The sequence below is a fragment of the Neopsephotus bourkii genome, unplaced genomic scaffold (assembly GCF_033783945.1).
Source record: "Neopsephotus bourkii isolate Nb327-2 ecotype Australia unplaced genomic scaffold, CSIRO-AGI_Nbou_v1 NB_1634, whole genome shotgun sequence".
Taxonomy (NCBI): Eukaryota; Metazoa; Chordata; class Aves; order Psittaciformes; family Psittacidae; genus Neopsephotus; species Neopsephotus bourkii.
The window spans coordinates 4,416,475-4,430,607 of NW_026902109.1; the positions used below are offsets into that span (position 1 = coordinate 4,416,475).

General features: G+C 44.5%; 1 protein-coding gene across 6 annotated transcripts in view; it reads right to left on the minus strand.

Moving 5' to 3' along the window:
* The window catches only part of TET1 (tet methylcytosine dioxygenase 1), a 98,636-nt gene that overhangs the window by 64,956 nt on the left and 19,547 nt on the right, over positions 1 to 14,133 (minus strand). For 4 of the 6 annotated variants that reach the window (XM_061373955.1, XM_061373954.1, XM_061373953.1 and 1 more), the window contains one exon: positions 12,313 to 12,402. The exons of 1 other annotated variant lie outside the window; for it this stretch is intronic. The gene's annotated coding sequence lies outside the window, so the exon portion shown is untranslated. Of the gene's footprint in view, positions 1 to 7,691; positions 7,944 to 12,312; positions 12,403 to 14,133 lie in introns of those variants that run through there. One more of the 6 variants, XM_061373957.1, reaches the window with a different exon arrangement.

The window sequence follows — 14,133 nt, forward strand, 5'->3', positions numbered from 1 at the left end:
AAGTAATTCTCATAAGTAGAGTTTTCTAGCATTTGGTGCTTCTAAGTACCTGTGGGAGGCTTTTAAAGCTTTATTTAGCTGTTTGGATAGATTAGATGAGTAGACAAGGGCAACTTAAAAATGGGGAGCAGGCAGAGCAAGAGGCTCTAATTTCAGGCAGGGGAATGCCTTCCCTTTGTCATCATTCCTTTGAATTCTTTAAGCCCAAATCAAGTCAACTACAGGCCACCGCCACCTCACTGATGGGAAGAGGGAAAGAAAAGGAAGAACAAGAAGCATGGGTACGATGTCTAAACACCTGACCTCTAAAAGAAGGGTTTAAAACAAAAAGAAAAAAAAATGAAAGAAAAAAAAGAACAAAGGGGAATCCTGGCTTCTAAAGGACATAGAAAAGGGAAAAAGGATGCTACCAGGCTCCTGACACCACCACTCCTTCCTATGAACTCAACCCCAGCTTGAAGCTAGCAGGGTGACCTTACGAGGCTGCACTTACTCACAGCCAGGTCTGAGCTCTGATGAAGATGGGAGAGCTATGCTAGTGCAGCCCAGTCTACTTAATGCCCCAGAAGCACTTAATGGTACTACACTGGCCAGGCTAGGCTGGTGTAGAGCAAATGAAAAGGCACAAGGCACTTGAAGAGCAAGCTCCACAAGCAGAACAGACCCTCAGATCACAAAAACATATCTACAAAAAAAAGGGTGCAGAAAGCTTACAACTATCCACACCAAACAGCAGTGCACTGCACCAAGATAAGCTCCTTAGCTTGCCAAGGGGATGGTCTAGCAGAGCCAACATGCATGGCCTGTGCGGGACCACCAGCTCCTCAAAACCCAAGCACGCTGTCACTGACCTTGTTTCTCACCGACTTAGCCCTGAGCAAGCTGCCCAGTGGCAACAGTACCCACCAAGCCTAACAGTAACTCCCCGAACTCTTTTACAGTAGCTTACTTAAAGCATTTTGAATCTCTTCTCTTGTTTTTTCAGCAGTAGTAAGCCAACTGATCCTGTGTACTACAATATAACAACCAAGTATCTTAGCTAAACATGATGTGATTATTCTGTATTGCATCTTCCTACTACATACCTGATGAATTTTATTACTGAGCTAGCAGGTTTTCCACACACTCAAATACCATTTTGGCACCAGCACTGCTCACAAGACACGGCTAAACACTTTTAAGGTCAGACCAGAAAATAATGCCCATCAAAGCCCATAAACAAGCTAATAGCATCCTTCCTCCACCACAGCAAAACATCCAACCTGGACAGACTAAGTAGACACATGTAATTGTTTATAATTTATGGTAATGCTTCAAAAGCCACAGAAGAAGAGACCTGAACAGCTCCTGCAGAAGCCCTCTATAAAGCTTGGGTCAGACACTGAAATAGCAAAATACATACAAAGCTGAAATGAAGGTAATCTGAGTACTTTCTTCTCCTTCTCTCCCTCCCCACCTTCTCTGGACATGCATGGGAGAAGGGAGACATGGCCATTACGAGTCATCCATGAATCAAAGAGGGCATGGGCATCATGTCAACAGGTCCATGAAATAGCTGTTGGCAGCTTGCAAGAAGCTTCCCCAGTTTCTTGTGGTTTTGACAGAGTCTGAGCTTCTCATTCCAAAGGATAGCCTGGAGGGCTGCAAAACCAGTTGGAAGCAAGCAGCAGGCAGGCAGCTGTAGCTATTAGCAGCCTTGTGCTACATAACAGTAGCAGGAGAGGAAATGCGAGCTACTTTCAGACTATAGCCAAGACAACAAGGAAGAAAGCAAGCAAACAATAAGGGCCAAGCAGCATGGGAATTTGTGAATCAGGAGAGGGACTAAAGAGGTAAAAGTTTTTTCTCTTTGCCAGTCCTGAAGCAGAAGCAGAATGATGACAGAATACGGGAGATCTGGAGAGGAAAGAGACTGAGTTTTTGAAGATACTGAACATGTATAATGCTTTGCTCATATTGTTTTACGTAAGCAGTTGCCACTGCTATTGTGGAAGTTTGGAAAGCATTACCATTCAAATTATCAATTAGTAGCTTCATTTATACCAATTTTGTACCTTTTTTAAAATCATCATTACAATTATATTTCAATATATCTTTATATCTTTGGAAATCGCAACATGGATGCTTCAGGGCTGAAGAAGCAAGAGCATCCTACAGTCTTTTTCTTTAATACAGAAAAACTTACCTGTCTGGCAAGAATATAGAAAAGTATCATAGCCAAAGCATTGCTTCTTTTCAGGGCCAAAATTAGAGGCTATGAACATGGAGTGGTCAAAGACTTCACTTCTTAGTAAACAAAGAATTTTGATGTCTGTAGGAAAATGACTGTCATTTAAATGCTACACTAAAGAAGATGGCAAAGGCTGCTAGTATTTGTCTTGCTCAGAGCACAACATGAGCAACAAGAACAGCAACAGCTTTATCCATTTTGTTTCAATGTTGTCACCGGAATGAATTTAGTTTTTTCAGAAGCAATCGGGGTGATAGATCCCTAAAGGATTTGGGTTCCCCTTTCCCCCCATGATTAATACTTGATTTCAGTTATATTTGTCTGGGACTCTGAACACTGGACCTCCAAGGTGACTGTAAGCTCTTGGGAGAAACACCTGTCAGCAACAGATTTTTTTGCTTCCCTTAAAGAAAGCCCACAGCCTTGGTGCATACTAGTTTGCCACAACAACCTTAACCCCTAGGTTACAACTAACATTTTTTAAACAAGGTGCATAATAAAACTAAATTATACTGTGTTGGTTTTTTTTTTTTTTTGTTTACTCTTCCACATTTAGGACTTAAATATTAGGTAGCTACAAGCTCAGCATTCAAGTTCTGTTTTCTGTAACCTTCCTTTTCATACTTAAAGCATTGGCAATCATCTATCTGTTGATGCCTGCAGCAGTTACAAATTGCCTCCTGTCCCTTCTTAAGGACAACAAATGGCTGTATCATGTTTGTCACATTTCATAACAAGAAATTAATTGTATTTCCAAAATATCTATGTGGACTTAGCAGGACTGTCAAACATAAATGTCATTGGGCAATATAATAACTTGGCAGTTTTCCATCATCCTGGAGAAAAAAAAAACACCTTACTTCAGTGCTCAAATCAGGTGGGATCTACCATATCCCCATTGAGAGCAGAGGGTAGGCATCTCTATGAAATACAATGAGTAATCGGTACAGGAGGGGTTTGCAGGGAACTGCCCTAGATAATAACAGTGCATCCTGAAGCTGTTTGTTACTTGAGCTGACTTATCTCTTCTAATTCATGTGCAAAGCTGAAAGCTGGTTTTAAGGTTAGTTGCTTAAATTCTACTCATTCACAGTTATAAATCTGGAGCAATCCCACTGACTGCTGTAATCCTCAACAAATACTGCTAAATAGCCAATCAAGGGCTAAATCTTTTAGTCCTGTCCTGGCCAAAATTCCAAACAATTATAATGAGAATTTTCCCTACAAAGTAATTGAGGAATTTAACCCCATACTGCTGGAATGCCTCCAAACAAACAAAAAAAGAAAACCAGAATGCACATACACACATTAAAAAAAAAAAATACTTTTCTTATTTCACTTTACACAAAAGGATAAAAAAATAAAGCAAGTTTTCCATTTAGACATAGTGTCCATCAAGATTCTATTCCACAACTTGATTTTTATTGAAAGATTGGGGGGAGGGAAAAGATTAAAAGATATGTTCCCATAAAATGATGGCAGCTTTTTCATGGCATAATGAAAAAGAGCAAGTGACCCCTGAATAAACACAGCTACATAGGAGCGGAAATGACACAGCTAGGACTAGTTGAACCTGGTTTCACTACAGACAGATGCACTAATTAAATACATTTTGTTTCAGTGTACAGGTATCTTTTTAAGAGTCACTTGAGATTGGCCCAGTGGGGAAACAAGACCTGGAAGCTTTCATAAAAGCCATTTCATAATACCCAGGTCTCAAGCAATAAAGGCTACACTTTGACTTAGAAGTTGTCACACAAGCTCAGATCTACAACTTTGAATTGAAAGCACCTCATCTTCTGGCAGCAAATGCTATAGGTCAAGAGACGCCAGAGAAGACAGACATTAGAAAATCTGGCCATCATGTTAGGTGCAAAAGCTTTTTGCGCAATCTTTTCAGGATTATGTCATATCATCCACATATTCTTCCCAGCTACACCAATGTCAACCTGGTTTTCAGTCTTGCCTAATTCCCTGCATCTACTCATTGTTCTGTACAGCACTTTGTATATAAAAAGAAGGGAAATGGGTTATAAGAAGAGAAATAGCTTTAATTTGCCCTTTACCCCTTCTTCAATCCTTGAATACCCATTCAATTTTGGTTAAGAAATAAAAATTAAACTTCTCATCTGCCTTCTCATGACCCTGAGTTATTTCATACACAGTCTTGTCAAAGAGACCTCCCCATGCTCCCTCTGCAGAGGCACCCCTAAGGTCCCCTCACTCACCACCCCACAACCCCCCCAGACCTCTCCTCCTGCAGTCCTGTTTCAAGAGGGGTTTGTTTCGAGGGGTTTGTTTCAAGAGGTGCCATTCAAGGATACTGTTTTCCATTTTACAATGTATCAGTTTTCTGCTTTACTTTCAAGAGTATGCCACTTTTCAGGCAATCAGGCATATTTTATCCAGATACATTAAACCTTGAAGTCAACAATTTCCAGTAGCATAACTGCAAATGGGACAGGCACTGCAGGATGTCACCTCAGTTTCTCACAAAGGCATACATACCCAAAGCATAATCTTTTTTTCTGACATCAGTAACACAAGATGATGTTGAACAGACCAAGCACCAAGGCCTTCTTCCTAAATGTTTGTCCTCATTGGACCAAGGCCACATCTGTGCTTGGAGGACAAGTCTGGATAAGGCAGGACTGCTACAACATCCTGCTTCCCCCTGCTGCCTGGGGAGCTGAAGACTGCTCTGAAATACACTCTCAACGAATTCAGCAAGAGGTGCTGATGTTTAGCATTTTTCAATGTCATGACTTCACACACCTTCAGCCTTCACTGTAAGTGAAACAGATAGAACAAATACCACAAAAAAGAAACCCTCCTGGTTTAGGGAAAGCTCTATTAGAACAATGATTAAAAAAAAAAAAAGTGTGGCAAGGAACCACACATGCTTAAACCACAAAAACAGATTAAGCTTCAGACAAACAACTGGCATCAAAAACCCATTGTGAAGACTCACGCCGCATGTGCAAGTATCCTCCCTCCAGGCCAGGCTGGAGCATGTGCTTGTTTTACCCTCTCTTCAGTGCAGCCAAACACTGACCTCAACGGGGAATGCTAAAAAGTAAAAAGATACCAAGTAATGTTGAAGGGGCCACCACATGAAAGCCCATTCCACCAGAATACTTCAGCTGTACTCCAGAATATAAAAAAAGCAAGTAAAACAAAGCCCTTCAGCTAATCATATGCCCCTCTAATTCTGCATTTATGCTGTTTCAAACACTGCATTTCTTTTTTTATTACATTTGACTCCATTCTTCATGGGGTTTGCCTTTTCTTAGGAAAAAAAAAAAAAAAGAAAAAAAAAGGCTAACCGAATCACCTTATCTCAAACTCAATTAAAAGAAGGGGGAGGTGGATGGGAGAACCTTCAGGCAAAGATTAAGCCTGGAAAATTTCAGCCTGAAAGGTGTTTTGAAATGTAAGTAACTGAAAACAGAAAGCAGGATGGAAATGCTTAGGCCAGCTTTAACAACCGTGGGTAGTATGCCAGCCATAATAAAACACTATCAGTGGGGATTTTGAATTATTATACAGTGAAGACTTAGGCCTTACAAAAACCATAAATATCAGAAAGCTCCTTGGTACATCTCACCTTGAATTTTTCCCTGATTAGCTGCTTTGTGTAACCCAGCCTGCCCTTGTCTCCTTCAAGTACAACCAAACCCTCTTGTCCAGAGGGACTGAGCCTCATCCTGAGAGCAATCACTACCTGCCCTTGTGCTGCTGGAGAAACTGCTTCTCAAAAGCGTAAACCAGCCTTCTCTGCCTTTACAGTCAGGGTCAACCAGGCTGCCTCCCCAGTTTTGCCCAGACCAAGAATAAACACAGAGTTTTCTGGATTCAATCTCTACTCCTAATTCATGTTGGTTTTACATTAATGAAAACAAGGTGATTACTACACAGAAGACCCTTTTGCCTTTCCACAAAAGTACCTTAAAAACAGCACTGAGTACAGCTGCAAAGAGCTACTATTTGGAAGATAATTTTTTTTGTTTTTAATAGGTGAACTCCCCATTGTCTTTAAAATGTAAAGAGACACCTTTGCCCTAGGAGTCTGCTCAGTTATGTTTGCATATCTACCATTGCAAGTGCATCTTTGCCCAGTTTTGCCATTACTGTATTAACACTCCTAGGAAGAGAGCTCATTGGCCAGACGCACACTGGTGCAGTCAACCTGGCCAGCTTGTTTGCAGAGACATCTCTCACCACCCCACGTGAGGGTGCGCACCGACATCAGTGTGCTCATGCCCTGCTCTAGGTGCCTACTTGCACGCTCCATTGTTCACCCTACAGAAGCAGCATCTCAGCACGCTGGGCTACTGATAAGAGATGCAAGTGATGCAGACTACGTTGCTCTTTAAATATCTCGGGGGGGATAGGCTGGATAGGCTGGCTACGTGTAGTAATGGCTAGGCACATGATTGGCGCGACTTCTTTGACTGCCGGGCGCCTGGTCCTTTTGCAAATCCAGCATGCTCCACCGCTTGCCTCACAGGCACTAGCAGCCGTACCTCTCTACGGTTAACTGGTCCTTTTCCCTTACCCATCCCATTCAGCCAACAGCACCTTTCTCCCATGACTCCATCGCAAGCGTGGCAGGAACCACCTCCACCAGCACCAAACCTCCACTTCCCACAAGGCCACCACCTCTTCTCCTCCAGCTCCAAGAGGCACTCAGCACGCAGAAGCACCTCGGGGGCTGCAGCCCCGCCGGGCTCTAGTCCCTTTTAGCGCAGGCCGGCGGAACCCGGGGGGGAAGGCAAGGGGCAGGCAGGGCCCGCCTAGGGGGGAGGCAGCGGATCCTCCCTGCCCGGGTCCGCCGCTGGCCGTGCCCCCCAGCACCAGGAACCCCCCGGGGCTGCAGACAATGGGACCGGCCCCGCCACCCCGGGAGATGCTCCCCCCGGCCTCGCACACCAGCGCACCTCAAGAGGGTGATGCTACTGCGCGGCCCCGGCTCGCCTGGGCCATTTTTCCTCTGGGGGGTAGGGTGGGGAGGCTGCGGGTTTTTTCCGGCTGGCCGGGGGCCCCGGCTGTCTGGCAGGGTCCCTTTTAATTGTTCCCTGCCCTCCGCGGAGGCTGCAGGCAGTTTCTCTCGCCTGGCGGGTTTTTCCAGGCAGGGTCTGGCTACTGCAGCGCAAACACGCTCCAGCACAGCCAGGGAGACCGGACTTTTTCGCTCTTTCAGCCAACGAACTGCGGTTTACATTTGAATAAGCCTCCCCGCTTCGAAACTGGCCGACCCGAGGGGCTGCAAGCACGGGGGTGCCCCTGCCTCTCAGTCCCCACTCCACCCTCACTCAACTTTCCAGGAAGCCAAGCGGCTAAGGGAGAGGGGACGGAGGAAAAACAAGAGGGTTAAAAATAAAAAAAAGCAAGGGGGTCCGAAAGCTGAGGTCTCCTTTCCCCCCACCCCACCCGCAGCAGACCAGTCCCATACACGTACCAGGGCTGCGGCGCGGCCGGCCCTCAGCTCACAGGAAGGGGCGATGCTGGCATGGCTCGGCTGTCCGCTCCCGGGGAGGGGGCAAGGGAAGGGGACACGGGGAGAGGGAACGGCGGGGGGCGAGGCGCGGTTCACGGCCCGGGACCCCGCGGGCTGGCGGTTCCCATGGCGCGACGAGCCCAGGCGCGGGAGAGGGAGCCCCGGGCTCGAAACGTGCTCTCGGCGGCAGCGCGCGTCGCCCCTGGCCGGACCCTCCGGGAGGGAGCGGGGAGGGGGCGGCTCGGCGGGGCGCTCGCCGCACCGAGCCCTCCCGGCAGGCGGCAAAACGCGCCCTGGATCCCCGCGGCTGGAGCGGGATTCGCCGCCCCCTCCTCCCCCCCACACCGCCGCGCTGCGGGGCGAGCCGCCGGCGGCAGCACAGCCGGGGCTGACCCAGCACGACCCTGGGGAAAGCGGCGAGGGTGGCGGCGGCCCCCTCGGAGCAGCTGTCGGTGTGCCAGGCTGGCAGCTCCAGGAAACATCTAGCAACAACGAAAACAAATAAAACGGCGATAATAACACGAAAGGCAAATTATTCCGTTAGTTGTGGAGGCCGCGGTTTGACGCCGCATACCTCGCGATCAGCAACGGAGGAGGCACCGTCTGAAGTCATCCCTTTTTCCTCCTTTTTTTTTTTTTTTTTTTTTAAGGCTGGAAGAGGTCAAGTCTGGTCAGCAGCGATAGGTTCACCGGGAGGCCTGACCCCCATTTCCTAACATGTGCCATCCAGGAGGACCTTCAGACATAGACGTCCACCCTGACCCGGCCGTCCCACGAGTGGAGTAAACACGCCCCAGAAGCATAGGGAAGATACCGGTTAAGGAGGAAGAGCTGCTGAGCTGCTCTCTGTCCACCAAGGAAGAAGAAACATAATGAGCCTTGCTCTCCCCATCCCCACCTCAACCATTAAGAGCCACTGATGATATTTGCTGCTCCTTCCCAGAGGGAAGCACAGTGTTATAGTAAGACGAAGAGTTGGTCCAGCAGTCTTATGCATCTCATTATCACTACAACCTTTTGCCAGAGCAGAAAGCAGGCCACCAAGTCTAATGTCTCTTCAGACTGCAAAACAGATATGGGAAATGGGATCTGTGAAACAATATACCCAAGCAGTAATTTTCTTAAAAAAAGCTTCATTATTACTAAGTCTCTCTCTTGTAGTATAAAGCACTTCAAACGTGAAACAACCAATTAAAAAGCAAGCCTGCAGAGGGGGTTTTCTGCTGCATACAAGGGAGCAGCACTGTCAACATCCATTCTATGAAGATGCTTTAAATGCCAGTGTTTTGATATTTTAATTAACATGAGGGAAAGGAGAAGCCGTGGCACAGATATGCAGAGCTTACTGTTACTGTTACGGTTCAGCGCCACTGGGGAGGTAGCCCATCGACCAACCTGTACTTCCTCCATCTTCTTTTCTACTCCCCTTTATTTCCTTTCAGTGAAAAAGGAATACGCTCTGAGAGATCTTAGTCAAGCTCACAGACACTTCAGATGCAACAAGGGGAAACCAACAACACATACATCTGAATTTTGAACATTGGACTGATCAGCCCTTAGTGGCAGGTAATTTTAGCAATGTACATGAGTTCTCATTGCTGAGTGTAACCATACCATCTTCTCCTCAGACTGACACTTTGCTGAAAAGACTGCTTTTCTAAAGGGCTAGCGATCAACACTTCTGTCATTCCAAAGCCCTGCCTTGCTAGAAGAAGTAACACAAGCTATTTTTATAAGATAAAGCAATAGATTATTTCAGAAATAAAAGAACAATTGCTCTCAAAGTGCTGCAAACAGCAAATTTGAGTAGTAGATGGTAATAATTTAAGAGTTGTGGACTTGAACCAAATGCAGAGTGAGAAATCAGTAACTTGAAGGAAAGCAACAAGAAAGGAGGGCTAGGGCTTGACGGCTGCTTAATTGGAGCAGCCAAACACAAACGTGTGCAATCACAGCTCCCTTAAAAACATGCTAAAAGCTAGGAAACAAACAAGAACTAACAACTGTTAATTTCACAGCCACAGACATATAAGCTCATGATCTTTTTCAACACTAAAATACCCTAATAAGTGAGTAAGCACCAAGTGACAGTCTTTCCTGGCAACACTGTAAGACACTCAGCCTACCAAGACAAGGTGATGCCAAAGGCTTGGAAAAAGATACCACAGTAATGACTGGCTGGGAAACAAAATGGTGGGTGAAATCCTTTCAAAGTGAGGTACATAGTGGGGGAAACATGGAAATCGTAGGCTTTGAATTAGCCATTACCATTCAAAATAGAGATCCTGGAACTGTGACAGGTAACTTCTGTGAAACTGTTCTGCATGCTTGAGTGTTTGGAAACATTACAAAAGAAGGGGAGAACAGAACAGGAAACATCACTACACCATCGTTATTTAGTCCAGATCTATTGTCTGCTTGCATCTTATATATAGCATGCAGTTCTGGTATGCTTAGAAGCTGGAACTTAAAAATGCACAGAGAAATGTGGCAAGGGTGTCCAAAAGCACAAGGAGCAGCTAAATACACCAGTATTTTTCACCCTGGAAATAAGGCAATCTGGGCAAAATGCCAACTATATATTATAAAAGTAAGAGCAGCATGGAAAGCCTTATCAGAGGGTGAACAGTCACTGTTTTTCTGAAGTAGAGGGTAACAAATCAATTTAAGAAATAAACGCATTGGAACAGAAAACAGCTACTTCTTAATGCAGTGTGTTGTCAAACCATGGAACTCAGCTACAGCATACTGTAGGTTTTTTTAATCTTTACAGGTTAGATTTTTGAAAAGCAAAATTAATAGAAGTTTAATCAAAAGCTATTTAAGACAAATACTATTTTAGCTGTATATTATACCTGAGGATGGAAGACTAGAAATAGCCCTGTATACTACTCAAGCCTTCTTTCTTGTGTAGGTGTTACTGGTTACTGTCAGAGATAAAGTTTAAAGCCAGTGGAACTTCAGTCCAACACAGTGCTACCATCCCTGGGTTCTTACACAGAAGAACATGCAAATTGGTACATACTTCCAAAATTGATAAAACCAGACAACACAGTACCAAGGAAATACAGTGAAAAACCCAATAAAGTAGTTCTGCACTGCAGGCAGGTCTATATCAGAGTATCAGAGAGCTGTGAGGGGCAGCTGCTCTTTGAGAGACAGGGAGCCCCACATGACAACCAACAGGGCAAAGACCTCACTAGCCAGGAACACTGTACAGACACAAGGCAAACAGAGCAGGCCTATGGGTGGTATTCCCGTGCAGCAAGGAGCCCAGACAATAAATCAGCTTCCAGAAAAGGAAGCCAGTCTGAGGCTGAACTAAGAAGTCCACCTGCAGGTCAGAAGCAGATCTAGTGACCCAGTGGGTAAACAAAATTAGACACAATGCAAGAAGCTACCAAGCAGGGTCTATAGTGACAAAAGAGAACCAAAGCTAGGCTCTAACTCATCAGGAAATATACCTGAATCACATCTGGACTTAAATAAAACTCCTGGACCTATGGGTAGACGAAGTAGACAGAAGCCCCAAGTGCAGCTGGTCAGGTCCACTAAGACCTATTAGTGCACTCAGAACCCTGACCCTGGAAACAGAACTATTCTGGTACACTGTTGTGAAATCAATCCTGCAGAGTCATCTGGATCAGACCTCTGGTGTGCATCAGTTCAGGATAGGGAAGGTTAGACATGTCACTGATGATGAACCTAAGTTAAGCTCTCCACAAACAAAAAGCTCCAGGAATTACACTGCAAAGACACTTATGCTGCTTTATAAGGGAAAGATTGGATCTAACCAGGCCTATCTTAGCTAGCCCTGCCTTCTTCATAGTGGAAACGTGATGCTGAGACATTAAAGTTCGCTCCGTGTGTGATTATACACCATGGATTAAAGCATCTACCTTGCAAAGCCTCCTTCACATTTATTAGCTCAGACTCCAATGTGACAAAGTGACCAGCCTGCTCCCAGACCAGATGTGATCTAGGAACCTATATGTTGCACTGATGTGATGCTGTGAACCCAGCTGAACGCAAGCCAACCACTGTCAGTGCCTTTGTGCTTGTAATACAGATGATCAGATAAATTACCCACAACATTGTTAGTTGGCAGTATCTGAAAGAGAAAATTCTTGAAAGCCATGAGTTTAATGCAGAAACTCTTGAATTCTAATTGTAGTTTTGACAATGACTTCCTCATTTAGTCTTTCTTGGCCCTGGTTCTGTAGATAGTATCTACGTGCCTGATTAGCAGTGAAAGCAAGTTAACATTTGTAAGCATGCTGAACACAGATAGTTTAAGCATTAATACCATTTTACATGAAGTATGGCCAAAAGCAACTGATTTAATCTTATGCTGCCCATTATACAGGTCCATTTAATTTATTCTAAATACTTCCTATCAGATGTACCTGAGCTGTGGTGGGCAGCATTTTGCGCCCACTTTATTTTTACTGGAAATCTTGGCCCTTACTTCATTGCATAATTGTGGGTAAGCAACATACAGCATGAGTGCAGAATGACTGTGTTGTGCCTGGGTAGTAAATACTACATCTGGGAAGACATGGCTAATTCTGCATGCACCAACCTGGCATTTTTGGGTGCTTCAAGTCTACTGCACTTTTGCAGCAAGCCATGTGACACCTGAGGGCACGAAATGCACACCTCTTCCCTGCACCTGAAAGAAAGGAAGAGAACTGGTTATCTAGAGAAATTTGGCATCACTGCATTTGCAGACCGAATGACTTGAGAGAGTCACGTATGTCTGTTTCTCAAAGACCTTAGTGTCACACTGCTGGTAAGGACTGTCTGGGTCCTGAGGGTGCCAATAGGTGTTAATGGCCCTGGCCAGGGTCACCTGGGGCCTCCAGCCACATATGTGGTCCATGGGCCCAGGAGCTTCATTTAACCTCAGGCCTGGGCAAGCAATTACTCATTGGCTCAGCTATAAGTGTGCTGTTTTGGTTTCTATTGCTGATCTTGTTTCTTGTCTGGACCTGGCTGCCAGATGACCTTCAGACTTGTCTCCAGTATTGTTCTGGGCTTTATCTGCTGCTATTCTTCTGGATAGACTTTAGAACTGCTTTGTGCCCTTGCTGTGACTGCTGATGGAGCCTGTCCCCTGCACCCCATTCTGCCTGTCCTGCTACAGGATTATGCTGGTTGGTAAATACACTACCTGTGCTCTGGTCACCTGTGGCTCCTAGCTCACGGCAGAAAGCAGTGCTGTTTTGTCTGCTTGGTGGCAAAGATAAAGAGAGCTTGAGATGCAGCATTAGTAAGGAATTGAGATTTGCTTGAGTGTTTCCAATCTTCAAGCCTGTAGCAGAAGAAGGAAAAAAATTCTCAAAGAAGAAATCCTCAAATACCTGAATTTCATGTAGAAAAAGTTCTGTACTCCTGGTGGGTTTGGATAAGGTTTGGGAAAAAAGAACAGACAACTAGATAGATTTCACTTCAGATGGCTAACTAGTAAAGACCAGAAGCAAATATAAAGTGGGGGAAAAAAATTATTTCTGATGTCTATAGCCCAGAGGCATAATACTTGAAGATAATTTGTACAACTGTCTCAAAACAGAGCTTGATGTAAATCAGCATTGTAAAACACTGAAAATAATCTTTTTGGCAACAACTGTCATGAAAATAGCACATCTAACTTTAGACTTGATAATTTATTTCAATTGATAAATATTTGAAATATCTTTATGAAAATAAGCCTCTTCAACAACAAAAAATTCAGACACAAATTACAGCTATTTATAAAACTATCTACTTGCTTGAATTATTCCTTAAGTTAGCAGGTCTGCTCTTGAGCATCTTGACTTTAATCTTCCCCTGTTTACCATCAATCTGCTAGGGAAGGATGATGTAGTGTCAGGCATAAGTGTAACTTGAGTGGCATTAAAAATGCTGATGACTTCTAAGAATGGATCATAAAACAGAAGTCATCAGAGAAATCCTGCAAAGGGCAGAAATGTTTCAAGGTAAAAAGATGAAGTGACAGCAGCAAGAATGCATAAAGCTCACTGCTGAATTCTTTTATGTGTTAGTATATTTCTACGAAACGTTCTGTTTAACTTTGCAATATCGGTTTCTTATTGCTCTCCTAAGCAGTATGCATTCACACCGCATACTTCCCTAAATTACAAGGGTTGACCCAGTACCCTCCTGAAATACCTTGCCTGTATCTAAAGCAAGTAATAGCCATTTATGCAGTTACCCAATTTTTCTAGTCATTGGTGAAACTCTAGAAACCAGACGACTTTCAGCTGTTAGTGTAGTTGCAACACTTTTCTGTGGGAAAGCAGTAAATAAATTAAGTTTCTACAGTTGGAGCTGCTAAAGCAGTATGATTGCTGTGGTGGTGGTATGCTTTTCCTGAACAGACTCCCAAAAGAACACAAACTGG